Genomic DNA, 27,605 nt, shown 5'->3' with positions numbered 1-27,605 from the left:
GAGAATGATGCCGCATTAAAAAAAAAAAAAAAAAAAAAAAAAAAAGACTCTGGAGGTCCCGTCGTGGCACCGTGGTTAACCAATCCGACTAGAAACCGTGAGGTTTCGGGTTGGATCCCTGCCCTTGCTCAGTGGGTTAAGGATCCGGCGTTGCCTTGAGCTGTGGTCTAGGTTGCAGACACAGCTCCGATCCCACGTTGCTGTGACTGTGATATAGGCTGGTGGCTACAGCTCCAATTGGACCCATAGCCTGGGAACCTCCATATGCCGTGGGAGCAGCCCTAGAAAAGGCAAAAAGACAAAAAAAAAAAAAAAAAAGATTCTAACTAGAAAAAAGTGGAGGGGAAAATCGTACAGAGGTTTGTTTTCTCTTCCATGAAAAAAAAAATGGCTTTAAAAGGAGGGAGTAATAGGAAAAGCTGAAAGACTTGTCCCTAGGAAAATTGAATTTGCTAGAGAGCACTTTAAAAGAGAACGCTAAAGTTTTCAAAGAGCTGCTGCATTGGTTTTTCTCACGGGAACCCCATCAGGTGGCCAGATGCAGCCACCCCTGTCCTATGGTGAAGGAATAGGGCAGAGGGAGTCTGTCCACGAGCCCAGAGGAAGGTGTTAGCAGAACCAGAGCGGGCCCTGTGCCCAGCTTGTTTCCAGCACCGCCCCGGCTCAGCGCCGTTATCAACCTGTCCAGCTCCCCGCATCCTCCCCAAAGGTTTTATCATGAGGATCCAGGAGGTAAAGACCCGCTGAGGATGCAGCAAAGACCTCGTGCGATGCCTACAAGTGAGGGTCACCACCTTTCTGGAGCTATTTCTCCCCAAGAGCGGAGGCAGTGGTGACACGCGGAATAACACAGTAGGCGGTGCCTGAAGGATGTCCTGTCAGTGACGCCACGAAGGAAGCCTGTGCTGGGAGATCTGAACACAGCGAAGGAAGGTGGAGCTGCTGGCAAGACAACTGGGGGAATTAGATGGGAGATGAGCAAGTGCCTCTTGAGGTTTCCCACACTTGACCGCCGTGGCCAAAAGCCCAGTCGCCATGGGCATCCACTGACTGATTTTTCTCAACACATGTATGTTGCGCACTCGCTGTGTGCCAGGTACTGCAGCTAGAGGGCCGGGGACCGAGGGGGATGAGCGCGGCTCTTGGAAGAGCATCTCGGAAGGACTGCGGAGGAGGTGGTGACTCAGGGGGTTTGGGCGAGGTTTCCCCTGCTGGCAACCTGGTTCTCCCATCCGGAGCCCTCCCTCAAAGCCGCTGCCTTCATCCTTCTGCCCCGCCCCTCACTCATGGACTCGATGCTCCCGGAAAACTCCCGAAGCACAATGCCTGAAGCACACATTCCTTCACTATCCAGCCTTTAATGCCCTTAGCCTGTGACAGAACAGCCTCTGAGCAATTGCAAGGGCGGAAGGATGTTTTTTTCTGCTCGCAATGCCTCCTCTGCTGTGGGGCATGTTTTGCAGATACTCTCTTTATTTGTCCCCCACCAGCCCATGGCGGGCAGGCAGATCTTCTAGATGCTGCCAAGGAATTCTATCCCCAGCTGTCTCTCCTCCTGCCCTGACCCTCCAGCCATGAAGGAGCCGGAGAACATGCCTGATGGGGCCTGGTAGGTCTCTCTGGAGGATCTTCCAGAGAAGAGCTGGTCTGGACCTGGGCTATTTCATTGCTGCTGTCAATTCTCAGAATGTCTCCTGGGTTGGTGACGTGTGGTTAGATAATAAAAGGTGCTGGTGTGATGCTTCCGAGTATGGCTAGAACCGAAGAAAGGAAGAAAAAACAACACCCTATGGGATGCAGGGGCGTTGGGCAAGTCTCATTTTCAGCTTAAGACAGAAAATGAGAAAGGAGAAAAAGAAATTCAGGAGGCCTTCAGGGCAAAGCTTGGACCAAGGAAAGAAGAGAGCAAGTGGATAAATCCCCCTTCTCTCCTCCCCCAAGAAGGGCCGTCCTGAGATGCAATCTTTTGTATTGGGTGAGGGGTCGAATCGGAGCGGCAGCTGCCCGCCTATGCCACAGCCACAGCCACGGTGATGCCAGATCCAAGCCACATCTGTGACCTATGCTGCAGCTCGCAACACTCCGACTTGTAGCTGTGCTGGATCCTTCACCCACTGAGCCAGGCCAGGTTTTGAAACTGCATCCTCTCAGATCCTGCGTCAGGTTCTTAACCTGCTGAGCCACAACGGGAACTCCCATATTCTTAATTCCTGAAGGAGAAAAACCCATACAATTTCAAAATATTAAGTACTTATTCCTTCTCCACATGCTCCTTCATCAACTTACTTGTGATTTTGAAGCATTGAGGGGACATCTGGCTAAAAGCAAATGAGTTTAAAAACCAAATGGTGATTCTTTTACAGGGATTATCCTCAATGAGACCTTTTATTGTCTAAAGAGGGGACCAACTTAAAGGGACTTGAGGCACTACATCTCTGATCTCTGTGTGCCCCCCCCCCCACCCCACGAGGAGCCCCACTCTTTAGAGCAGCGCAAGTGACATAGCAAATCCAGATCTGTTCTCTGCTGGAATTTCAAAGTCCTGTTCAACAATGATGATTTGGTTTGCTGTTGGAGTCAGCCCTTCCTCTTGTCTGTAGACAGACACCATGGCATCTTCCCCTCCCTCCACAAAAGTTTAAAAGATTTAATATTGTTTCAGGCATTTCAAAAATAAATTCTTTAAACCCTCTGACCAAATTGAAATAACTCTGGGAGCTTGTAAACTATAGACTGGGGCTCCTAGAACTCTAGGTCTAAAAAGTGCCAGCTTTCCTTCCGTCTTCAATACCTATCTGATTTCTAGAACTCTAACTTCACAATAAAACCGTGTCCTTTCTCTCCTAAAATTTGTCTTCGTAAGTCAGAATGATCAAATCCAATTCCATCTGTGATTTTGCAGCTCGTAAATTCATCCTGTCATTCTGTTATAATTGGCCAACATTGAATTAATTCATTTCCTATGGCAGTGTCCTTGGTTACACTGTTGGGATTTAAGACGCATTAAAATCTAAAGAAATTTTGGGGTTCTCTTGTGGCGTAGTGGGTCGAGGATCCAGCGTTGTCACTGCACCAGCTTGGGTCACTGCTGTGGCACAGGTTCGATCCCTGGCCTGGGAACTTCTAGTGCTGCAGGAGTGGCCAAAACAAACAAACCAAGGCCGTTTTGAAACCTTTGCAAAAAGCATTGACTTTGCTTCCTCCTTCTTCCAGATGGAAGGATCCCAGGTTACCTCCTAAATTATTCCCATCATCCACAGCTACCATTTACTGATTACATATCTTTTGAAGCAAGCACCATTCTTCCAAGAAATCATGAACCAGCCCTGAGTTACAGCTTTTCTAAGTGTTCCTGAAATTACCATGACAGTCAGGTTGGAGATTTTTGCTCCCAGCCCAGTCATGCTTGGTCAGTCCTGGCGTATTTAGAACATGTGTTGAAAACAAAGTTACATCACAGCTGCCAGCGGAGGGCGTGCCTCCAGGGCTGGAGTGGGGCTCACCTTGGGGCTCTGGGTGTGGAGAGCCAGCCAGGTAAGTCAGCATCGTCCGGGTTAACAGGTGAACTTCAGCGCTGCCTTTGAAAGTTAGTACTAGGAAAAAGCCTTTCCTCTCCTCCTCGTTTGGCTCTCCCTGGCTGGTGTTTTCCTGAACGTGAAAAATGTATTTGCTCTTTACAACGCCCACCCTCAAAACATAGTCTTGCAACTCAGCCAAATTTTCTGCTGAGCCAGCCCGTGCGAGCAAACAGGAGGCCCATGGCAACCATGGGGGTGTGTGTGTGTGTTCTTTCCCTCCAGTTTCCTCCTCCAGAACCAGCCACCAACGCAGTGCACACTTTCTAAAACAGAACCCACATCCCCACCCCTGTGCAAGGAACTAGAACATAAACAAACCCTCGTGCCGAGGTCTCTCTCCACGGTCAGAACCCAAGGACAGGAATTAGTTCTTGATTCACACCCGCCCTCCCAGGTCTTTATTCTCTGACGGTGAGAGAAGGTCGCCTTTCTTGAATCCCTGTGTGACTCACCTGTATCAGTCCAGCTCTCCTCCACTATGGAGACAAAATGCTCCCTGTGTGTAATTAATGGCAGAGAATCAGCAGTTCCAGAGATGCGAGTCCTAGTTAGTCAAGGAGGGTTTCCATCCCACAGAAAGCTCAAAAGGAAGCCTTTGGGCTCTTCCTGTATCAGAAGCCAGAAGCCCGAGTGGGAGCCGAATACGGAGGTGTAGTTTTGTTGGTGGTCACGGAGAGAACCAGAGGACGTGTGCAACTGACCCGACTGTGGGCTTGGCCCAGTCAGCCTCTCGCTTACACCACCTGAGCTCACATCCTTGTCTGTCAGAGGATGACATTGGACCTGACCGCTAGATCGCCCCTGGCTCACAGATTAGGTGACTCCGTGAGGCTTCTCAGCATTTGCTTGGTACCAAGACATGCCCACTGGAAAGCTGGGTTGATGGACAACTTGGCGGTGGTATAGAGAAAGCCTCCATGTAGCTAAGGAGGGTAACAGGAAGTCCAGAGAGGAGGGAAGATCTACCACCATCAGTGGGGTAAACAGATATTTTTAATGACAGAGGGTAAACCAGGGGCAAAATTATGACATAGCCAGAGATTGTGTCCAGCTCCTACGTAATCCTTTTTTCTTATCCATCTGTGTAAAGGACTTAAAATCAGTGACTTCCAATTTAGGTGGGTTTGAGAGTCACTGATTTTTCATCAGAGGGCTTCAGGCATGTACATCTTATTTTCATCTGTGAATTGGAAGCTTTCCTTCCCCCTCCTGCAGCAGGCATTGTAGGCATGAAGGAGTGGCTGAGGGAAGGACACGTGTGCACCAGCAGCTTCAAGATTCCTGAAGCCAGGGGCCAGGGATCTGGGCTGGGCAGAGGGCAGCCCTCACTCCTCCTGAGTGCTCTGCCGGAACAGTCCAGAGCATCACGAGCAAGCTGGGCTCTCCCTGCTCTGTTTGTTTGCATTCCATTTGATGAGGCAGCTGCTAAAAACCCGTCCAAGTCTCAGCTGCGTGGGAAGCACGCTGGCGAAAGGCTCTAATGTGCTCAGAGGTGACGGCATGGAGCTCACCGCAGCATCACCTCCAGCCTAGTGGTACCCAGGAGGTGAGGGAAGGATTTCATAATCCACCCCCATCTACTCCCAGATGAACTTCCTTCCCCTTTTGAGAGGAAGGTATTGGGGAGCAGCAAAGACATGGCATCACTAGGCACTGGGCGTTTTAAGCCTAGAGAGACCTTTTGTATAAACGGAAGAGAATGTCTTTGGCTGTTGGATGCCTGCAGCCCAGGCTCCTAAACCCAACAGAAGAGGAGCAAAATACGGTCACCAGCAGGGGGCGCTAGACCGCTCTTGGCTCCAGAGACAAAGGAGTAAATAGGAAGGTTGGGCTCCCAGCCCAGGCAGGGCTTTAGACTCTTCTGACTCAGGGGCTGCTGTTGTTTAAAGGTGTTGATTAGGGGCGTGGCTAAGACTGGAGACATCCTGAATCACTCGGGGTGCTGAGCTGGCCACCTGCTGCCATAATTATGCACTTAGTGGGACTGTGCCTGTGCTCTGAGCCATTTCCTGATATAAAGCAAATATTTGAGTTTGAAGAGCAGAGTAAAGCTGCGGAATGTTTGCTTCACGATTTCTCTGTTGCCCCAAGAAGCCTTGGAGAATCTCGTTGGTGGCTCTCAACACGAGAACCTTGTTTCCATAGTCTGTTTGCGCTTGGACCCAGTGACGTCATGCATGAAGCACGTCCTCCCTGGCTGGCTCGCTCTGACTGCCCTGTTCTTCGGTTTCATCTGTGCATTAGGGCCCCAAGTCTTCAAAGGTGTTCCCCCAAGATAGAAGGGCAGGGGTGGGGGTAGGGTGGGGGTGGGGCTTTGGCCCAGGAAGGGTCTCTTTCTCCAGCCCCTGGCGCTGTTGTGACGCTAGCCCAGTGTTCTCCAGCTCGGAGCTGGGAGCCAGCAGATGCAGGGAGGTTGGAAGGTTCGGGAGCCAGTTCCCTCTCTCTCTCCGTGATCTGGGTAATTTACTTCATTTCTCCAGGCATTTGTTTTCTGATCTGCAAAAATTAGGTGCAAGGTTCCACGCAGCTAAACTTTAAGCTTGAACACGTGACTGGACTCCGGCCCGGGACACTTTCCAGTTGGGGCATCAATTCCAAGTCTGATCTGGGGTGTGAGTCCTCTTGGAAGTGGGTCGCTGTGTCCTCTAAGCCGGAACTTAGGCTCTGGGGTGAATGGAGGCGGTCCAGAATCACCTGAACATTTCATGGGCCCTGCATGCAGGTTTTTAAATCTGCTGGAAAAACAGCAGCGACGAGCAGAGACCATTCAGGATCAGGGTCTAAGGCGTCATGGAAGGAGTGCGAGTTCCTCAGAGCGCCTGCTTCACAGAAGTCATCTCACCCCCTGGAATCTGCTGTTCTAGTATCATATCTCTGCAACATGCGTTCTCTTTCTCTCTCCTCGGAGATCACATTTCCTCTGCCTTTTGGCATTATTGGCTGCATCTCGAATTTAATCAGCTTCCTTTCCCCCCGCCCCCTTGGCAATAGGACCTCTGGGCTCGGCTCTTGTGCTAAAGTTACCTAAGTCCTGCGGTTCACAGGGAGAACGGAGTCAGCAGGACTGGACCGACTAAGCACAGGTGGGCCACAGTGGGGCCAATTTCCAGTCCTTATTTTGGCCGAATTCCCACTGAAATCTAATGCCCAGTGAGAACTGCGAGGTTTCTACATACGCTTAGGAATAAAGGTTTTTAAAAGGCTAGAGGGCAAGAAACAGGAATCTGTATCTGTCCATCCGCAGTCACCCTCTGCGATGGCTATGATAGGCCAATTGTCCAGGCACCCTCTGCTCATGCTGGCACAGGGGGGCCGCCCGTGCCCTTCCCACCCCCGTGCCCTCTCCGAGGCCCTGCCCATTCGTGCCTGCTGAGACGGAGCCCACTTCTCAGAACAAGCCGGACGGGAGAAAAGACAGATGGAGGGCTGGATGGACTCGGCGTGTCCCTCCTCCTCTGCCATCGTCACCCCTTGTGGTTTTATCACTCGGTTAATGCACCGGGTTATCGCGAACCAACGCTTGACCCTATGCGAATGAAAAGGAGCGCCAAGAAGTAGTTGCCCCATCAAGACGCTGAGTCATCACAGGAGCTGGGAGAGACTGAACCATGGAAGTTTTCCAGAACAAGGAGAAACGTACCTCTCTGGCTGTTAACAGCAGGATGTTCTGGAGATTGGTTCCCCCAAGATTCCAGCTCTTTGCTCTAGAAATAGGGCTGAGGGGACCCGTGACAGAAATGGTAAACTCTCCAGTAATTTTCACGGGGCTCCACAGGTTCTACCTGGGAAACACTTGGGGAATAAAAGTTACTGATGGTTGCCCCCCGCCCCCCTCGGCTGAAGCAGAATTTCTGGAAGGGAGAATCCAGGCATCAATATTTTATTTTTTGTATCGCAGTTGATTGATGATGCTGTGCCCGTTCGGCGGCATCAGGATTTTTGAAAGGCTCCCCAGCTGATGTGGACGCATAGGCTGGCCTGGAAACATCTAGTAAGCACTGCTTTCTTCGCTGCATGAGGGAGTTGAAAGAGACCTCCCAGTGCTGAAAAGAGACCGTTTTAATGCTGAATAAGTGAGGTACAACTGAGAGAACATTGATGCTAGCGACAAGCAACACGTGCCATGGGCCGCCTGTGCCCTGAGCATTGACTTGCACCAGCTCAGTTCATCCTGACCTTGATCCCTGTGAAGGACACGTTATGAGCACTATTATAACATTTAATAGGTAAGGGCCCCAAGGCTCAGGAAGATGCAGTGACGGGGCCACGCCCTGAGCGCTAATGTGCGGGAGGCACGTGTGTGCACGAGGCACATGTGTGCGGGCAGCTGGCAAATGCAAAGATGCCTGAGATGGGTCCTGACCCTCCAGGTGCTTCCTTGCAGGAGCAGAGACGTCTGCACCAGTGATGGCAGCTGCCTTAGAGCCTCAGGACACCGTGGGACCAGGGGAGAGAGCGCGGATTCAGAGAGGCTTCAGGGAGGGATGAACTGGGCTTTGAAGGATGAGCCCCCTGCCGGTGGGCAGTGCTAGCGGGGGGCTGCGACGGAGGACATCCCAGGGAGAAAGCACAGGGCCCAGCCATCCCACAAAGCAGCTGGGAGCCGGCCCCGAGCCGGGTCTGATGAGGTTTTTTTTTTTTGGTCTTTTTTTTTGTTGTTGTTGTTGTTGTTGTTATTGTTGCTATTTCTTGGGCCGCTCCCGCGGCATATGGAGGTTCCCAGGCTAGGGGTCCAATCGGAGCTGTAGCCACCGGCCTACGCCAGAGCCACAGCAACGCAGGATCCGAGCCACGTCTGCAACCTACACCACGGCTCACGGCAACGCCGGATCGTTAACCCACTGAGCAAGGGCAGGGACCGAACCCGCAACCTCATGGTTCCTAGTCGGATTCGTTAACCACTGCGCCACGACAGGAACTCCTGATGAGGTTTTTTTTAAAAAGCAGCAGCAGAGGCTGAGCAGGTAAGTTGCCCTGAATGATGGGATCTTAAATACGACCGAGGAGGCAGCGGGCCACCCCTGCGTGTATCTGCACAGACTGTGGGAGGCTCCGTGTGACCGCAGCCCTCGGGAGCCTGGGAGAGTCCCATGCAGACAAGGACGTGAGCCCAAGCCTGGGCCGTCCAAGAAGAAGGAAAGATGCCTAAGACACCCGAGAAACGAGACTTGACAGACAGCCCTGACGTTCCATGTCACCGGCCTTGAGCTACTCTGTACTGTTGCATAAAAGCCACCTCACAGTCAGGAACCACACCCCTGGCTGGGTGGGACCCCACCAGGCCACCACTGCGTCATTGATTCTTTGTGAGCTGAGGCGGTGGTTACGGGCATTCCATGGGAGGGAGCGGGGCTGCGGTATCTCCTCTGCGCATGTGGGGTGTCGCGCGTGTATTTACTGAGATACCGCGTGTTTTCCCAAGGGCTTTGACACCACGGCCTGTCGGATGGTCCCACCGAGGCGGGAGCGAAGAGCAGGGGCTCTCTGCGACGCCCCTGGGTTCCCAGAGGGCAGAGCTCCTCCAGCCCCCCCACCGGAGGACTTCGCCTGGGACTCGGGACTGGGGGGTGTGGCCAACGAAAACCATACATTTGTTTGCAGTTTTGTGTTTTATCTTAGAATTTCATGGAAGGTCTGCATTCTCTCAGCAGATCCATCCCTTCCTGTCACGATGGACCAGGCGTCCCCTGGCAGTCGGGGGGCCTCTGGCTCCCCACCACGCGCCCCCTTGGGCAAGACAGCGTGGTGACTGTCCTGACTAGGACTGGGTTTTTTATGTGGACCTGGGTCACTTGAAAGACACCTCAAAGCTATCATTTCACTATGGTCAAAGAAAAGAGCTTGTAAATCTTGCTTTTTTTCCCAGTGTTTTAGCTGCCTGGGTTAGCAGTTGGCAGCTTTTCATATATGACCTACAGGGAAATGCTTTCAGTGAAAGATTGTCTTGTTTGCAACAGGTCCACAGGGATAGATGGGTATGAACGTCTGAATTGCCAAATTCTCTGTGGTGGGAACCTACACGGGGGAGCCTGAGGCGGGAAGAGGAGTCTGGGGGAGAAGAGGGGGTCTTGGTCATGTGACCGATGCAGGCTGACAACAGGCAGCTTCCCTTGATCAATGATCTTCGTGGAAAAATCCCCACACGCCTTAACCTTCTCCATCCAGAGGCTCGTGACTCCCACGTACACTCCAAGGTGTTTCTCTCCCTCCCCAGGCCCTGCTTCCTCTCAAATCTTCAGCCTCTGCTCTCCAACACACTCTTTTTCTCTTTCTTTTCTTTTTAGGCCTATGGGAGATCTCGGGCTAGGGGTTGAATCAGAACTGCAGCTGCCGGCCTACACCACAGCCACAGCGACGCCAGATCTGAGCCACATCTGTGACCTCCACGGCAGCTTGCAGCAATGCTGATCCTTAACCCCCTGAGTGAAACCGGGGATCGAACCTGCATCCTCATGGGTATTAGTCGGGTTCTTAACCTGTGGGCCACAACAGGAACTCCCTCCAACCCTCTTAATGCTGGGCCTTTCGATTATTTTCCTCCTCGTGGGGCTTCTGCAGCTCACTCACCTTTATCCCATCTTGATGGAGGGTTGAGGGAGTCTGTCTTCCCATCCCACCTGTCAGCTCCTGCTTTCTCCAGATTTGTTGCCTCTTTGGTGGAGTATTCATGTCAGGTTTTTCCCTAAGTCCTAACCTTTTGTTCACTTGGACTGAATGAAGGCCTTTCTCTTTCCCAGTTCTTGGCAGCTGGCTCGCTGCTCGGTGGCAAGATTGTGTTTGGCAGGGGTAACCTTACCTGCCAGAACCCTCCTGCCTGGGAGGCTGTGGCGGCTCTTTCTCCCCACAACCTGCTCTAGGGCACCTGTTCTGATGCCAGGACAGGTCTCCCAATGACCAAATAGCATGGCACCACCACACTTGGTACTAGCTTAGGATCTGGAGCAAATTAGGTCATAGTTCCTTTGAAATACCCTTGCTCTGATTGTCAGTCTATCCACTTTCTTTCCCGGCCAAGCTAAGTTACAGCAGATAAAATACCTTAGTCACTCCTTAAATACTTGATTTTGATATGCTTCTATCAGAGAACTGTAGCCACAGAAACACGCAGACATGAGCCAAGCAGAAAAAATTGCATGGCAACTGCCCAGCTCTAATATCCTGCCATTCACTTCCTGTTTACTGTTAAAGACTTGATGAACCTGTATGTGCTACTGCCCAGGGCATGTAAGAGTCACCAAAACCCCTGCTGGATGACTGTTTTGATGTGGCTGGAAAAGACTGGCTCCACTCAGACCTTGGCAGCAAATTTAGGACCATCACCTGCCAGGGTTATGTCCTGCCCTGAGGAGCTGGGAAGCAGCTGGAAGGAAGGCAGAGGAGAAGTTACACCTGGGTTGCAAACCTAAGTCCGAGCAGCCTCTCAACCCTGAAGTTTATAGCAAAGTGTCCCTGAAGAGAACTGTCATCCGCTGGAATAAACTGTCCTCAAAAGGATACTTGAGGGGCCACTTTGGGGCCCGTTCAAGCCGTATTGGACCAGTTACAACATCATGGCTGGGTATAGGGTGGTTGAGGAGGGGGGATGGAAGCAGAAGGGAAAACTGGTCTCCAATGAGAGGAGCTCAGGGCATGGGGAGAAGAAAAAGGGAAATGAAATCTCCAGGTCCACTTGAAGTCCCCAGTCTTGGGGGGTTGAGGTCTGACACTGCCCTCACCGCAGCCTTCAGTTCCTTCCAGAAGGCATGCCAGCAGCCGCATCTCAGCCCCACCCCAAGCTGCCAGCTCAGACACCGGCAGGACTTGGCAGAGCACAGCTGATGACACTGACAGGGACAGCAGGGCGGCCTCACGGGAGACAGAGGAATAGCAGACCAGGTCCTGGCCAGCAGGGCTTGCTCTGGACTCCCTTCCCCAGTGCTCCCCAGTTTCTGCTGACGACAGCTGACAGTCTTACCCAGGATATTTACGCTGTAACCGCCCACCAGCAGCTTTGCTAGAAAGCAACCGCAGAGCTTTCTACCCAACAATGAAACACTGTGAACGGTCATTTCTTTTCAAAGAGAAATGTAATTTCATGAGGAGTGTTTCCAAACTGATAAAGCGTTTTTCAAGTTCCGTGCTTTTGCTGGATAGACCCGTGAGATGAATCGCATGGGGAGAGCCGTTTAGAATGAGTCCCGTTAATAAACACGCTCCATGAGAAGGGGCCTGCAGGGACATCGTACGAGGATTGTCCTGGGCAGCCAGGCCTTCGTGGAGGCTTGTCTGCATGACTCACCAGTCTCTCCATGTGAATGGGATTCCTTGTTGTCTTGGTTACAGCGAAGGGCAATTCACTTCAACCTAATGACTACATACACATCATGGTGCCATTAGACTCGGCCCTTGTGTGCCTGAAAAAAAGCACTGATGCCTCACTTTGGGGGTCCCACGAGGACATTACGAAACCCTAGGTGGCTTTGGCCTTCCCCACAATCGCTGAATTCACAGTTACTGAGGTCCACCATGTGGCCGTACCAGCCTGGCCCTGGAGGTGCGAGGATGTATGACTTGGTCCCTGCCCACAGGGAGCAGAGAATCTGGTGAGAAAAATAAAAGCCATTGGTCCACCACTCAGGTAAGGGCATCCATGAATTGGAAGGTACAGCAAAGGTCAATCCTGAAAAGAGGCTGTTGACATAAGTAGGTCTGGCTAGAATTCGAGCACGTGGAAGCCATTCCTTTCCTGTTGCTCTTGTAACCGATGACCACAACATCAGTGGCTTCCGACAGCACTGATTTACCCCTACAGCTCTGTAGGTCAGAATTCCAACATGGGTCTCCAGGGCCAAAATCAAGGTGTTGGCCCTGCCATGTCCCTTATTGGCAGGGTCTAGGAGAGGCTCCACTTCTTTGCCCTTTCCAGCTTCCGGAGGCCGCTCTCATTCCTTGGCCCATGACCCAACCCCCTCACATCCAGCACTGGTGCCTCTTGCCGACCACTGGCCCATGGTCATGCTCCCTCTGACCATCGCTGGGTGAGGGTTTCTTTTGTTAAAACCCCATGTGATTAAACCAAGTCCACCTGGAAAATCAAGGCTAATCTCCACACCTCACAGCTGTGAACTTGATCGCATCTGCAACGTAAAGTTATATATTCACAGGGTCTAGGGACTAGGACATGGACGTCTTCTGCCTGCCATTCTGAGAAAAGACTTGCCACCGTAGACAGCCTACAGATTGCTTTCGTGTTGGGTTGCTTCTGTGTTTCTGTTTTTCCAGTCATCATCCTTCGGAGATGCTCTTTGACACCCAAGGACTGTTTTCTGCGGTGGTAGATGCAGGGATCAAAGGGAGGGCTGTTTCAGTGTGGTGACCTTTTTATAGATCATAGAACTGTAGCCTCTCTTACTTCTGGTGTCTGCCCCGCTTGTGGCCAAAGTTGGTACGGGGTGGGTTGGGGGGCTTGCTGCAGGCTTCCTCATGGGAGGGACTGATGCCTGCCTGCCTCACTGGTAGGTGGAACTGATTCCTACCCATCTGGTGGGTGGGGCTTTGTCTCCGGGTGAAATTAGAGGTGGCTGTGTGCCTGGGGGTCTTTAGGCAGCCTGTTGACTGAGGGTTGGGGCTATGATCCCTCCTGGGTTGTTGTTTGCCCTGGGGCTTCTCAGAGCTGATGGGTGGGGCCAGATTTTCCCCAAATGGCCCCCTCCAGAGAAAGACATGCTGCTGAAGATTCCTGAGAGCTTTGCTTCCAATGTCCTTCCCTCACAACAAGCCACATTCACCCCTGTTTTCCCAGGCTGTCCTCCAAGAACTGTAGTCAGGTTTGACCCAGATTCCCATGGAGACTTTGCTTTGCTCTGGGACCCAGCGCACGTGAAAGTCTGTGTGGGCCTTTTAAGAGTGGGGTCTCTGTCTCCCCCAGTCCCATGGAGCTCCTGCACACAAGCCCCACTGGCCTTCAATGCCAGATGCTCCAGGGGCTCTTTCTCCCAGTGCCAGATCCTCACACGTGGGAGTTCGACGTGAGGCTCAGAACTCTCACTCCTGTAGGTGAGTCTCTGTGAACCAGGTACTTTCCAGTCTGTGGGGCTTCCCACCCGGGATGTGTGGGGTCGCTTATATCGCATAATCGCCCCTCCTACCTCTTGATGTGGCCTCCTCTTTTTCTTCTGGAGTAGGGTATCTTTTTGAAAGTTTCCATTCCACTTGGCTGAAGATTGCTCAGCATTTGGTTGTAAATTGCTCAGCATTTGGTTGTTTTTAGGAGAGCGGGTGAGCTCCAGTCCTTCCATTCCACCATCTTAATCCCCTCTTCAAGGGGAGGGTTGTTTCAGTATCTCCTGGTGTAACGTGGAGTTTGGAAAAGATAACCCAATTGAATATTTATGTTTGGAAGAAACTGTAAAAAGTCATGTTCCCATGATGCAAATTACAAAAAGTAGAGTTCAGCCACATTTTCTTGGCCAGTGGGGCTATGGAGACGTGCTGACACTGTTACCTCTGATTGGGAACAGGCCCGGCGGTGGGGGGCGGGTAGGAATGGGGACAAGGGTGGACACATCACTGGCGGGTCTATTAGACTCTCTCAAAAGAAGATTGAAAAGCACTGAGTCAGCCAGGATAAAAGACTTCTAACGGGTCTCCCCACCCCCATACTCTCCCCCATCTAACCCATACCCAGTGCGGGAGAATCTTATCACAGCCGCAGCTCTCAGGTTGCTATTGGCAACGCCTGGCATGGGGCAGGTCCTCAGCCAACGTTTGCTGAATGAATTGCGTGACTGCGGTTCGTGTCATGTCTGCCCAGAAGCCTGTCTTCAGTCCCCCCGTGATCCACTGAAAAAAAGTCCAGGTGTTCCCAACACACGAGTTCCTTTCATCAGTCCCATGTCCAAATCCTCTTTTGCAGGCTTGTATTCATCTGCTTGGGCTGTCATAACACAGAACCGTAGAATGAGTGGTTTTAACAACAGAAATGCCTTTTCTCACGGTTCTGGAGGCTGGACCACAGCTGTTGCCGTGTCAGCAGGGCTGGTTTCTGCTGGGGAACCTCCCTGGCGTGCAGGTGGCCGTCTTCTGCCGTCGTCTCTTTGAGGACTTGAACACAAGAATTTGAGGGAACACAATGCAGCCCACATGAAAGGCCTGGCTCCTTACTTTCTTTCTACCATCCTATCCGATGCCCTTCTCCTCTCATGCCTCCTTCCACCCTCTCCACAACTTTTCCCACCTTGCCCAACAGACCCCACCCAGGAAGTCATTTCTTTCCTCCAAACAGCCATGGCAATACATATTTTTCCTTGTGGAACAGGCTGGCCAATTTTTACTTTGCACTGTATTACCTGTTTTTTTTTTTTTTTTTTGTCTTTTTAGGGCTGCTCCTGTGGCATATGGAGGTTCCTAGGCTAGGGGTCGAATCAGAGCTGTAGCCACCAGCCTACGCCAGAGCCACAGCAACGCGGGATCCGAGCCACGTATGCGATCTACACCACAGCTCACGGCAATGCTGGATCCTTAACCCACTGAGTAAGGCCAGGGATCGAACCCACAGCCTCATGGTTCCTAGTCGGATTCCTTAACCACTGAGCCACGATGGGAACTCCTGTATTATCCTGTGTTGTATTTGATCTTGTAGTGTGCTAACTTTTGTTATAGGTATTATACGAGTGACTTCCTCACCTAGAATGTAAACCCTTGCTAGACAGACTCCACCTAACCTCTGTCTCTCACATGACTTGATACAGTGCCTTGAACACAGTAGGTGCTCAAAAACCTAGCTGATGAGTAAGCCCGATAGTGGGAGATAACGATGAAGCAGTCACTTGAGTGTGAGATGAGTTAAAAGGATCACAGGGAAATTATGTCTTGCTTTGAAAACGAGTTCTTCGAGGCCAAGGAATCAGAATCCCACACAAGTTTGTGGTGAATGAATACTTTCTGATAAGATTAGTGATGCGTGCCAGGAAAGCTGGCAGGTCCCCTTATGGCGCCACTCGGAGACAGGAGATGGCAACACCAGCTCTGGAGCTCGGCTGCCTGGGTTTGACCTTGACCCTGTGACCCAGAAAACCTTGTGGAACCTCTCTGGGCCTCTGCTTCCTCCCCTATTCGTTGAGGATAACATTTCTAGTGCCACCTCCTAGGCTCTCGTGGCCCTGGGATTAGATCCTGGCACGTGAGAAGCAGTTGGTAAATGTTAGCTATTATCATCACCAGTGAGATCAGATGTTTTGAAAGGGCCAACCGTCCTGCCGCTCACATCTTCCAGCCCTTAAAGGGCGATCATTACATCGCAGTGCAGGAAGAGGAAAAGTTCTCCCCAAGTGTGACACTTGCGCCCAAGCACGTGCGCTGCGCCCCGGGTCTCATGCTCCGTGTGACGTCGTGCGGGAACAGCAGGTAGAACTTCCTGCGTCGTGGTTGGGCCTTTGTGAAATGTGACAGCCAAGCCCGTAATTATTCTTAGAAATGCCAGAACTCACTGGAAGCAATTGGGCTTGACAGTTCAAGGGCTAATTAACGCCAAACCCTGCTTCTTGGGTTGCCTCATTTGCAATTCTTGGTCGTTTATTTTCTTAAGTCTTTTAAAAAATTCCTTTTGCAGTTGGGTAGAAGGTAAGAAAGTTGGGTGCAACAGATCGCTGGGGAGAGGGTGCTGGACAGACCCTGGGGGTCCCACAGAGATATGGGGGAGTCGTCAGTGTGCGGCAGAGGGGGGGGTCCCCATCCATGTCTGACCTTGGATTGACTGGGGGGAGCCACAGCATGTGTGGGATCCCCCTCCTCCCAGAAATAATGTCAGCCCTGTCCCCAGTTCTTCCTTTCCAGAGGTGGGAGGACTCCCTTTTCTCCCCTTGCTCCCTGTCTTAAATAAGAGCATTTTTGTCTGGACCCACTTTTTAAATCCAAAGGCCTCATGAACAACAAAACGAAAATATACTGTGTGAAATAAGTCACACACAGGACAAATATTCTATGATTCCACTCAGATGTAATATCTAGATGAGGCAAATCCAAGATCCAGAAAGTGGATCGGAGGTTACCAGGGCCTGGGGGTAGAGGGGTGAGGGAGGAGTTACAGTTTAATGGGAACAGAGATTCTGTCTGGGGGGATGCGATGAAAGGGTTTTGAAAATAGACAGCGGTGCCGGTAGCACAAATGTGAAGGTAATTAGTGTCAATGAGCTGTGCATTTAAAAGGGACGAAAATGGCAAATTCTGTGTTATATATATTTTAGCACAATTAAAAGAGGTTGAAAGGCAAACAAGAATGTCCTCGTCCCGAATCCTCAGTGTCACATTTATCTTTTATGCTTTTAGTATATATATATATTTTTACTCAATGAATTTATCACCTCTGTAGTTGTACAATGATCATCACAACCCAGTTTCACAGCATTTCCATCCCACACCCCCAGCACATCCCCCCACCCTCCCGAACTGTCTCCTTTGGAGACCATAAATTTTTCAAAGTCTGTGAGTCAGCATCTGTTCTGCAAGGAAGTGCATTGTGTCCTTTTTTCAGATTCCACATGTCAGTGAAAGCATTGGATGTGGGTGTCTCATTGTCTGACTGACTTCACTTAGCATGATAATTTCTCGGTCCATCCAGGTTGCTAAAAATGCTGGTATTTCGTTCCTTTTAGTGGCTTAGTGATATTCCATTGGGTATATGTACCACATCTTCTTGATCTACTCCTATGTCGATGGACATTTAGGTTGTTTACATGTCTTGGCTATTGTGAATAGCGCTGCAATGAACATCGGAGTACATGTGTCTTTTCGAGTTGTGGTTTTCTCTGGATAGATGCCTAGGAGTGGGATTGCTGGGTCAAATGGTGGTTCTACGTTTAGTTTTCTGAGGAATCTCCATACTGTTTTCCACAGTGGTTGCACCAGTTTACAATCCCACCAACAGTGTAATAGGGTTCCTTTTTCTCCACACCCTCTCCAGCATTCACTGTTTGTAGACTTTTGGATGATGGCCATTCTGGCTGGTGTAAGGTGTTACCTCATCGTGGTTTTGATTTGCATTTCTCTAATAACAAGTGATGTTGAACATCTTTTCATGTGTTTTTTGGCCATCTGTATGTCTTCTTTGGAGAACTGTCTGTTTAGATCTTCTGCCCATTTTTTGATGGAGTTGTTGGTTTTTTTTTTTTTTTTTTTTTGGTATTGAGCTGTAGGAGGTGTTTATAGATTTTGGAGATTAATCCCTTGTCAGTCACTTTATTTGCAAAGATTTTCTCCCATTCTGTGGGTTGTCTTTTCGTTTTGTTTAGGGTTTTCTTTGCTGTGCATAAATTTTTAAGTTTAGGCCCCATTTGTTTATTTTTGTTTTTACTGTCATTAAGAGGTGGATCTGAGAAGATGTTGCTGTCGTTTATGTCAGAGAGTGTTTGGCCTATGTTTTCCTCTAAGAGTTTTATAGTGTCTGGTCTCATATCCAGGTCTTTAATCCATTTGGAGTTTATTTTTGTGTATGGTGTTAGGGAGTGTTCTAATTTCATTCTTTTCCATGTGGCTGTCCAGTTTTCCCAGCACCACTTATTGAAGGGGCTGCCTTTTCTCCATTGTATATTCTTGCCTCCTTTGTCATAGATTAGTTGGCTGTAGGTGCATGAGTTGAATTCTGGGCTTTCTATGCTGTTCCACTGACCCATATTTCTGTCTTTGTGCCAGTACCATACGGTTTTGATGATTGTTGCTTTGTAGTCTAGTCTAAAGTCCGGGAGCCTGATTCCTCCAGCTCCATTTTTCTTTCTCAGGATGTCTTTGGCTATTCTGGGTCTTTTGTGCTTCCAAACAAACTTTAAAATATTTTGTTCAAGTTCTGTGAAAAATGTCCTTGGTAAATTGATAGGGATTGCATTGAATCTGTATATTGCCTTAGGTAGTATAGTCATTTTGATAATACTAACTCTTCCAATCCAAGAGTATGGTATGTCTTTCCATCTATTTGCGTCATCTTTGGTTTCTTTCATCAGAGTCTTATAGTTTTCAGAGGACAGGTCTTTTGTCTCTCTAGGTAGGTTTATTACTAAGTATTTTATTCTTTTTGATGAGATGGTAAATGGGATTGTTTCCCTAATTTCTCTTTCTGCTCTTTCATGGTTAGTGTATAGAAATGCCGTCTATATCTGTGCATTAATTTTGTATCCTGTGATTTTGCCAAATTCATGGATGAGCTCTAACAGTTTTCTGGTAGAGTCTTTAGGGTTCTCTAGGTATAGTATCATGTCATCTGCAAATAGTGATAGTTTTACTTTACTTCTTCCTTTCCAATTTGGATTCCTTTTATTTCTTTTACTTCTCTGATTGCCGTGGCCAGGACTTCCAAAACTAGGTTGAAGAGTAGTGGCGAGAGCAGACATCCTTGTCTTGTTCCTGATCGCAACAGGAATTCTTTCAGCTTTTCACCACTGAGGATGATGTTCACTGTGGGTTTGTCACATACGTCCTTTATTATGTTGAGGTAGGTTCCCTCTACTTAGCATCACATTTAGAACGACACAGCTGGACTCCTGTTAATGTGTCAGGGGCACCAAATGACCAGCAGCTCGCAGGACACAAGGTGCTTGCGGTCCAGCCTCTGAACCTTCGCAGGTGCTGTTCCCCCTACCTGGGGTGCCCTCTTCGCCCTGCCTCTCAGAGTTGCGTGTCGTCTCTAGAAACGCAAGTCAGTTGTCTCTTCCTCATCCAGGCTCCGCTGACCCCCGCCCCTGCCCTTCCAGGAAGAGCTGGCTACTTCCTCCTCTGCTCCTTTCACCCTTCATCAGCACTTACCGCATTCTACTGTGATGTATTTTCTGTTCAAAAAATAGCATTACCAGACATACGGTGAAATTCACCCTTTTTAGTTACATTCCTGCAAGTTTTGATAAATATGTTTAGTATGTAACAGACACGGATGCAGTCGCAGCACCCTCCCAACCACCCCCACATCCCTCCACCAGCCCCTGGCAACCACTATTCTCTTTCTATGCTCTCCAATTTGGCCTTTTCCAGAAGGTCATATAAATGAAATTTTCCAGTATGTATCACTGTCTATTGTGATTATTTTTTAAAGTTTATATATCCGCTCTTGTTCTCCATTGAGCCCCTCATATGGGGAAGCGGTCTTAGGCGCCTCCCCCAGCACCAAGCCCTGTGTGTGGTCCCCAGCCGTGCCCTGTGCCTGCTGGTGGAATGAGTGCATGATAGCATGATGTTATACCCTGTTTCTCTCAGAGGATGGTGCCCTTGGCTTCGCGGATAAGCGGGCGATTCCAGGCGGGAGTAGCAGCAGCTGGTAGTAAGACAGCCATGACCAGAAACCCCAGGAGGTCCCCCAGCCCTTCTTCCCAGGTGACTGACAGGGCCAGAATGTGGTGAGGCAATTGGCCCCCAGCTGCCCACTCAGCACTGGTCACCCCGGGCCAGCCCCCAAGGGCCACGCCTGTCAGCAGAGGCTCCAGGCCGGCAGACCAGACAGACTGGTCCCCCTATGTGGGACAATTCCTGGTGCAGGCACCTCTGGGCCTCCAGGTCTGCCAGCCTAGGCGCAGCGCAGGCGGCTCCAAACTACACCCATCCAGGAGGCAGTGAACTTTAGTCTGGCTGGGAGGGGGGCAAGCAGGATGTTGAGGGGAGTGGGGTCCTCAAAACCAGCTCACCTTTGACCTCTCTCATACCCTCCCCAACTCCCATTCCTCTCTTCCCCACGCCCCACCACAGACAAACACATCCAGAGGATCCTTTGCTGGCTCCAACCTGGAGAATAAGCCATCCATTTGAATTATTTTCCACTATGGTTTCCTGTTTACCTTTCCTAGAAATGCTGGGGGAGTGCTCATACCACATCCTTAGCTCTTGCCTGTGGCCTCAGCTGGAGCAAAAGTACCACTTCCTTGGAGTTCCCTGGTGGCACAGCAGGTTAAGGATCCAGCATTGTCATTGCAGCAGCCGGGTCGCTGCTGTGTTTCAGATTTGCTCCCTGACCCAGGAACTTCTACATGCCACATGCGTGGACCAAAAAAAAAAAAAAAAAAAAAAAAAGTGCCACTTTCTTATTTTCTTTCTTTCCTTCCACACTTTATTCAATCCTTCATTAGCCTGTCCAGGGGAGCTTCTTGAGGACCAAAGGCATCACCAAGCCTTGAGGTCATTTTCCAAGCACATCCGTGATTAAAGAGAGATCATAGCAGAATGAGGGCCACACAGTAGACACCAGATAAATATCTGTTAAATGCATTTCAACAATTCATGATCAATAGTCTTGGTTATGGAAACCAGGCACCTCTTCTCAGCCCTCAGTTTAGAATGCTCGCTGTCTCTAAGTCATATTTTGGGGCAGAGACAGAAAAAACAACCCACTATTGCTACTGGTAACTGTGGCTAAATAATTAATGGGCAAGAGGATAGAAACTTACGGTTGAAAGGACATTTGGAGACCATGGCGTGGGTGCTAAGGCCATTTCTTACCATTGCAACAATTGGGAACTGGTTTTAAAACAGCTTCCTTAATTTAGTTTTTTGTGGAAATGAAAAAAAAATTTAATTCCTATCACAGGTCAGGCGAAGAAGAGCAATTTCCAGGCTATACCCATTCGGAGTGACATTTCTTTTAAAATCTGTATCCTCTGCATCATCAACCTAACAGATGTGTTTTCACTTTCTCTTTTTAACTCTCAGTGTTGGTTTGTCTGCAGAAATAAGGAAGGGGATTGGCTCCTGAATTCATGCAGGGGCTCTGGCCCCACTGTGCGGTTCAGAGGCCCTGCTCACACCTGCACTTCGGTGGAAGAGTGGACCCAGATTCACTTCCGGGGACGAGGCCACGGGCTCAGGTCTTCTCGGAACCACGCCATTTGCAGGTACATTTCACGGCAACGCGTTTTACCCCACAGATGACCTTTATTGGTCCCACAGGCGTGAGCCGAGCCCCAGGGTCACAAATCCCGCAATCACGATACTTGAAGGCTCCCCAGATGGAGAGAAGACAGCTACCAGCTGTAACCGGAGCTGAGGGGAACAGGGGAAGGGGCAGAGCTGGGGAACTGGCTGCCTCCCCAGAAGCCTGGAACCATCACGCCACATGAGCAGGCATCCCGTGGTCTGACACTGAGGCCGCCAGCCGTGACCCCGCCAGCACCAGCGCGAAGCTGGGAAAGAACACAGGCTGCTTCTGCTCCAAGTGAGCTGGAATCCTGGTTCCTCGCTGGACTGGCTGTGAGATTTTCAGCACGTTGCTTGACCTCTCTGAGCTTTTTCTGGAACATGGGGCTCACTCATATCCCCTGCCTCCCAGGACGGTCAAAAGCACTCAGTGGGGCATTGTGTATAAAGACCTCGCAAAGCACATAGAAGGCGGAGCTCTTATTGCTCCGCCCTGCTCCCCCCACCAGATAATGAAGAGTCCTGCCAAAGCCTCCGGGGCATGGGGCGGGGGCAAGTCGAATGCCAGGGGCATGCATTTTAACAAGGATAGGACATCAGGAGAAGTCTGGAGTGAGGGACCCAGCAGGATGAGGGTGGGGCAGGCTTGGGGCGGACTCACCCACACAGAGGAGGAGGGCTGGAAGGAAACAAGGGCATTAAGAATAAACATGACCTTGGCCTATAGCGAGACCCCCATCAACCCCTCGCCCTTGAAGCTAGAGCGACAGGCCGTCCGCGTTGCTAAGAGCGCCCTGATCTTCCACAGAAGCTCGACTTCTCCCTGACTCCTGGGTGAGGGGTTAGCCCCGAGGTGCCCCCAGCCAGGATGTCCTGAGGGTTCTCCCAGAGCAAACAGGCGAGCACAGGAATGGAAGTCTGTGGCAGTGGCCACTCACTGGGCCTCCTCGCAATGGGACTGAGAAGCCGTCTGCCCCTGCTCCCATCATCTGGAGCCAAGAGTCATGCTTCCAGGCATCTCCTCCAGGCTGGAAGAGGGAAGCAGGTGACAGACAGGAGGTGGCCTGTGGCAGGTGTGGAGGTTGGGCAGCGGCCACTCTGAGCCACACCGTGGGGAGGGGTGTGGCTTCCTGGCCAAAATCACTACAGCCCACCCACCCCCTTCTCACAGGGCTGCATTTCTCAAAGCCGGGCCAAGTGAACATTTTCACTCTGCTTCCTGCTGCCCAGTCTTTGCTTCATGCCTTCAGCTGCTTAACTTTTAAGTGCCAGGCCAGCCCTGTAGACATTGGTGTGTTCCCGGCATTGCTCTATGAAAGTGACTCTGAGTGTAAAACACGAGGCTCCGTCTCTGGCTGGGACTCAGAAAAGCCCCGAGGCCCCTCAGTCACCTCCATCACGGAACCGTGGGCGTCAGGATGACACCTTGATTTCCCCCAGACTCAGACTTGACTGTGATAAGCTGAATGGATACATGACCGATTGTCTCTCTGTAATTCAATCACATGCATCCTGGTAGCAGGAAAGCGTTTGGACACGTCGCGGGGTTTTTCTCATTTAATAATTCTGACTCGCTCGAGGTGGTACCAATAAGATATTGATCGAATTTTCTTCTGATGCTGCGTTTTGCGCGTGCAGCCTTTAGACATATGCAGATTCAGAGAATGTGCTGCTTTGCACCTGAAGACATTTTTATTTGGTTGGGTTGGGTTTTACTCTGACAGTTCTGTGTTGATTACATCAGTTCAGGGAAATTTCCTCCCACTTTCTACACTAATGTCCCCAGTCATTTGGTCCTAATACTGGACGTGATGTCCCCACTGCCTCTGACCACACTTTTGGGAGCGAGAGATGGCAGCTCCCAGGCTGGCCTGGCCCACAGTTGGGGTGAGCGTGTACGGTGCCTTCAGGGGGTGGGTTGCTGAGGGGACATTTTTAAAGGCTTTTTAACAACTACTATTTTCCAGATAAATCTCATCAGATGCTAATTATGAAGCATCTGCCCTCACCCCCCAGGCATCCTCAAGTCAGACCGGTCACAGGTATCTTAGAGGAGAGATGAGTCAGACGGAGATAAACTCTCCGCTCGCCACAGCAGGAATAAACTATTGAAGTATCATAAAATGGTCCCCCCCAAAAGGAAGACATCCAGAGGTAAAGTAGATTCAATGAAGACGAGCCTCTGAAGTCCTCCAGCTATTGGTCTAAGGGAGCATTTTTTTTTTTTTTGGTCTTTTATTTTGATAGGACGTTTGCCCTCAAAATTGTTTTGGGAATGCATGTTCATTCCATGATCTTAAAAAGATTAAGCATATACGTATGCACATGCATATATTCATCCACTATTCATTCTTAAAAATCTCTGGGGAGGAGTTCCCATCGTGGCGCAGTGGAAACAAATCTGACTAGCATCCTCGAGGTCGCAGGTTTGATCCCTGGCCTCGCTCAGTGGGTTAAGGATCCGGCATTGCCATGAGCTGTGGTGTAGGTCACAGTTGTGGCTTGGATCAGGTGTTTTTGTGGCTGTGGTGTAGGCCAATTTGACCCCTAGCCTGGGAACCTCCATGTGCCTCGGGTGCAGCCCTAAAAAGACAAAAAAAAAAAAAAGCTCTGGGAGGGGGAATTCTCTTAGGGCACGGCAGGGTAAGGATCTGTCATTGTCACTGTTGTTGCTCGGGTTTGATCCGTGGCCTGGGAACCTCCACATGCCCCAGGAGCAGCCAAAAAAAAAAAAAAGTCTGTGAGAGGGCATTGTGTTCAGAAGCACATTAAATAATTCATATTTTTCCACAAAAAAAGTGGCCCATATTTACTTTTTAGTATCATACCTAACAGCTCTGGCACAGTGTTACTGCCCCTCTAAGAGCGCTGGCTGGCCCCCACTGGTCCCCTGTGCTGTCAGAAATATCTGCTTACCAGCCTCGATGGAGAAGGAAATTGCCCTCTGACAGGTGGATGACCCGCTTGCTACCTGAAGGCAGCTGGAGCGTCTCCTCCCATCTTCTGCGTGGAAGAGTTAAGACCCCAATTCAGACCCACTGGAAACCACCCATCTCTACCTGAGCCAGAGAACACTTCCCGCCATCTTGGCTTCTTCTCCCCCAGAGGGAGCGGACATTTGATGAGCTGCATAAGTGAAGACTCACCCAACTTGACAATGTGGGCCTCAACGTTGTTTGATTTTTTTTTTTTTTTTTGTCTTTTTGCCATTTTTTGGGCCGCTCCCGCGGCATATGGAGGTTCCCAGGCTAGGGGTCTAGTTGGAGCTGTAGCCACCGGCCTACGCCAGAGCCACAGCAACGCAGGATCCGAGCCGCGTCTGCAACCTACACCACAGCTCACGGCAACGCCGGATCGTTAACCCGCTGAGCAAGGGCAGGGACCGAACCCGCAACCTCATGGCTCCTAGTCGGATTCGTTAACCACTGCGCCACAACGGGAACTCCTCAACGTTGGTTTTATATGAGACTTAATCATTAGGCTTAAGGATTAATTTATAACTGATTTGTCCAATTTCCACAGTCTTACCACGTTCTACCGGCTCGTTGGAACAGCCTTGGAGCTGTACGCTAAAGTCTTCAGTGCTGCCTTTCACATTTTCTGTCCTACCATTGTTCTGGGCTGGATTTTTAGATCAGTGCTGTGTTTTCTGGCTATAACTGATCAAATGAGGAGACTTGAACGAGACTTTTAAAGTAATTCTACAGGAGTTTCTATTATGCCTGGGAGATACATATCGTGATCCTTTAAATGAAAAAAAGTAAAATACAAAATCAGCTTATGATTCTAAGTAATCACATCTTTTAAATCAGCTTTTTAAAGTGGGAGAATTGTGAATTTTACTTTATAAAATCATTTTTTAAGCTAGAAAGAGGGAACTTCTGGCACCTTTGCAGTTGAGAATTTTATGGGTTCTGAATTAACAAAAGACACTAAACGACCCACTACAGGTCAGTTGGCCAGACAGAATGAAAAACATAGCCGTCAAAAACAAAAAGCCTTCCTTTTCTGTAGAAAATGTGTTTGGCTGAAGATAATGGAAATATACTCATCATATGAACATTAAAAACAAATAATTCTGAGCATAGAAAGTGAAATGAAAAGATATATACAAAATGTCCAAGTCAACAGGGTTATTTTTAGGCCAGTAGGAAAGTGATGTGCCCCTTTTTTCTGCTCTTCAATGGAAATATGTCATTCTAGTACAATGGCAAAATGGAATATAATTAATTGCTTAAATGATCAAAGAGCAAACCTGGTGCCATGCGACATGTCTCTGGACAGCTGGGAAACAACCACGGTTGACAGAACCTGCTGTTACCCTGTTACCAAGGATGAGGAGTGGTCCAATTTGGGTGAAAAATGCTCACACCAAGGCCAAAAGGCAGGCCAGCCGCAGCAAGCTCTCCAGGTGGAGCCCCAGCTGGCCGGTGGCCCGAGACCAGCCCTCTCCATGCTCAGGTATCACGGCGGCCAAGCGGGTATCATTTTTGTAGGGTCAAGCTCATTTCAGCTTTTCATCCCAGCCTGCTCTGATGTGTTCAGATGAAATGCTGAAAATTTTTAGAGCAGAGAAAGCCATGAAGAGTCTGGCTTCCCAATCTGTCCATCTGGATAGACACACTTTGAATCCAGAGAACTTCTGGCACCTTCACAGTTGAGAACTCTGTGTGCCCTGGAATTAGCAAAAAGGACTAAACTACTTATCACAGGCTATTTGGCTGGGGAGGATGAAAAAGACTGTCTTCAAATAGAAGAAAAAAAAAATAGCCTTCCTTTACTGTAGCAGGTATGTTTTGCCGAGGTATTCCTGTAGGGCGAAAACATTCATTCTGAGGCGAGGGAGGGTTTTCCTCCACTCATTCATTCATTCATTCATTCATTCATCACTTACTCATTCACACCAGCTCTGTGCACAGTCCTTCAAGCAGTTGTTCCCAGAGTGCGGGCCCAGAACTAGCAGCATCAACATCACTGGAGATCTTGTTAGAAATGCAAATTCTCAGACTCAACCCCAGGGAGAGGGAATTACAGTCTCAGGGGACGGGAGGCTGCCAGTAATCTGTGTTTTAATAAGCCCTCTACCCGGTTGCCATGGCTGCTCTAGTTTGAGGACCCCTGGGCTCCTGTACGTTCTGTTACAGTGAAGAGGGGAGGAATTACTGACAAGCATCTCAAGTAAGAGAGGCGAGAACAGGGCACGGAAGCAGCTCATGGTTCTGGGGAAGCCCACTGGGCGAGGCAGCCCCTTACCCTGTAGACAGGGCTTTGCAGAAGCTCTTTCCTTGCACCGGATGCTTGATTCTATGGCGGCTGCAGTGTTTATTTCCATGAAGTTCAGGAACATGACTCTCTTAGAATGTCAGATAACATGCGGTCTTCTCAGTCCAGTCTGGTAGTGATTTAAAGTGTTTGTTTCCATTGGCTTCTGGGATGGACTCAGTCGAAAGGACCCACACTGGAAACATCTCTACTCTTTCTTGCTGATGTTCTCCGGTCAGAATGACTTTGTGCTCTTAGGACGTGGCTGTAGTCCAGTCCTCACGGCCCAGCGTAAGGTTGCTCAAAGGTAATCTAGGAACCCTCAGTAGCTGTGGGAGGTGTCACCCCGTAGGTCGCTGGAGCCACACGGCTCCCTTAGAACCAGCACTTGCTACTTCCTTCCTCATTTCTTTTTTCAAGTTCCTTTCTTTCTCGATTTTATAAAAGGATTGCTGGGATGCTTTTATTTATTTATTTATTTTTATGCCCACATCCATGGCATATGGAAGTTCCTGGGCCAGAGGTTGAATCCAAGCAACAACACCAGATCCTTGAACCCACTGCGTTGGGCCAAGGATCAAAGCCATGCTTCTGCAGGGACCCAAGCTGCTGCAGTCAGATTCTTAACCCACTGTGCCACAGTGGGAACTCGGGTGCTTTTAAACAGTAGCATCCTGCCACCCCCCATACACATCCAATACCTGCCCAGGGGTTATTTACAGTTCTCTCTGTGACAGAAGAGGGAAGTAGGGTAAGAAATGAAACTGTCGGGAGTCATTCTTTATTGAAGAACAGTCAGATATGGATATTTATAAAACTGATGCTGGAGGAATAGACCAGGGAAACCAGGAGTCATTGTATCAAAATTTAACAAACCTGACTTTTCGAGAACATGTCGATCAA

The 27,605-nt window shown here is 49.8% G+C and overlaps 1 protein-coding gene across 2 annotated transcripts in view; it reads left to right on the top strand.

Moving 5' to 3' along the window:
* The window catches only part of LOC106505250 (uncharacterized), a 96,031-nt gene that overhangs the window by 55,792 nt on the left and 12,634 nt on the right, over positions 1–27,605 (top strand). For both annotated transcript variants that reach the window (XR_014819066.1, XR_014819069.1), the window contains exon 3: positions 21,254–21,418. The gene's annotated coding sequence lies outside the window, so the exon portion shown is untranslated. The remainder of the gene's footprint in view (positions 1–21,253; positions 21,419–27,605) is intronic.

The sequence above is a fragment of the Sus scrofa genome, chromosome 11 (assembly GCF_054392235.1).
Source record: "Sus scrofa isolate SSC_HxYL_T2T_F1_AM1 chromosome 11, Sscrofa_HxYL_maternal_Yorkshire_Landrace_v2.0, whole genome shotgun sequence".
In the NCBI taxonomy this organism is placed as follows: domain Eukaryota; kingdom Metazoa; phylum Chordata; class Mammalia; order Artiodactyla; family Suidae; genus Sus; species Sus scrofa.
The sequence above is the reverse complement of the archived record's forward strand: the minus strand, read 5'-3'. Positions and strand labels throughout refer to the sequence as shown.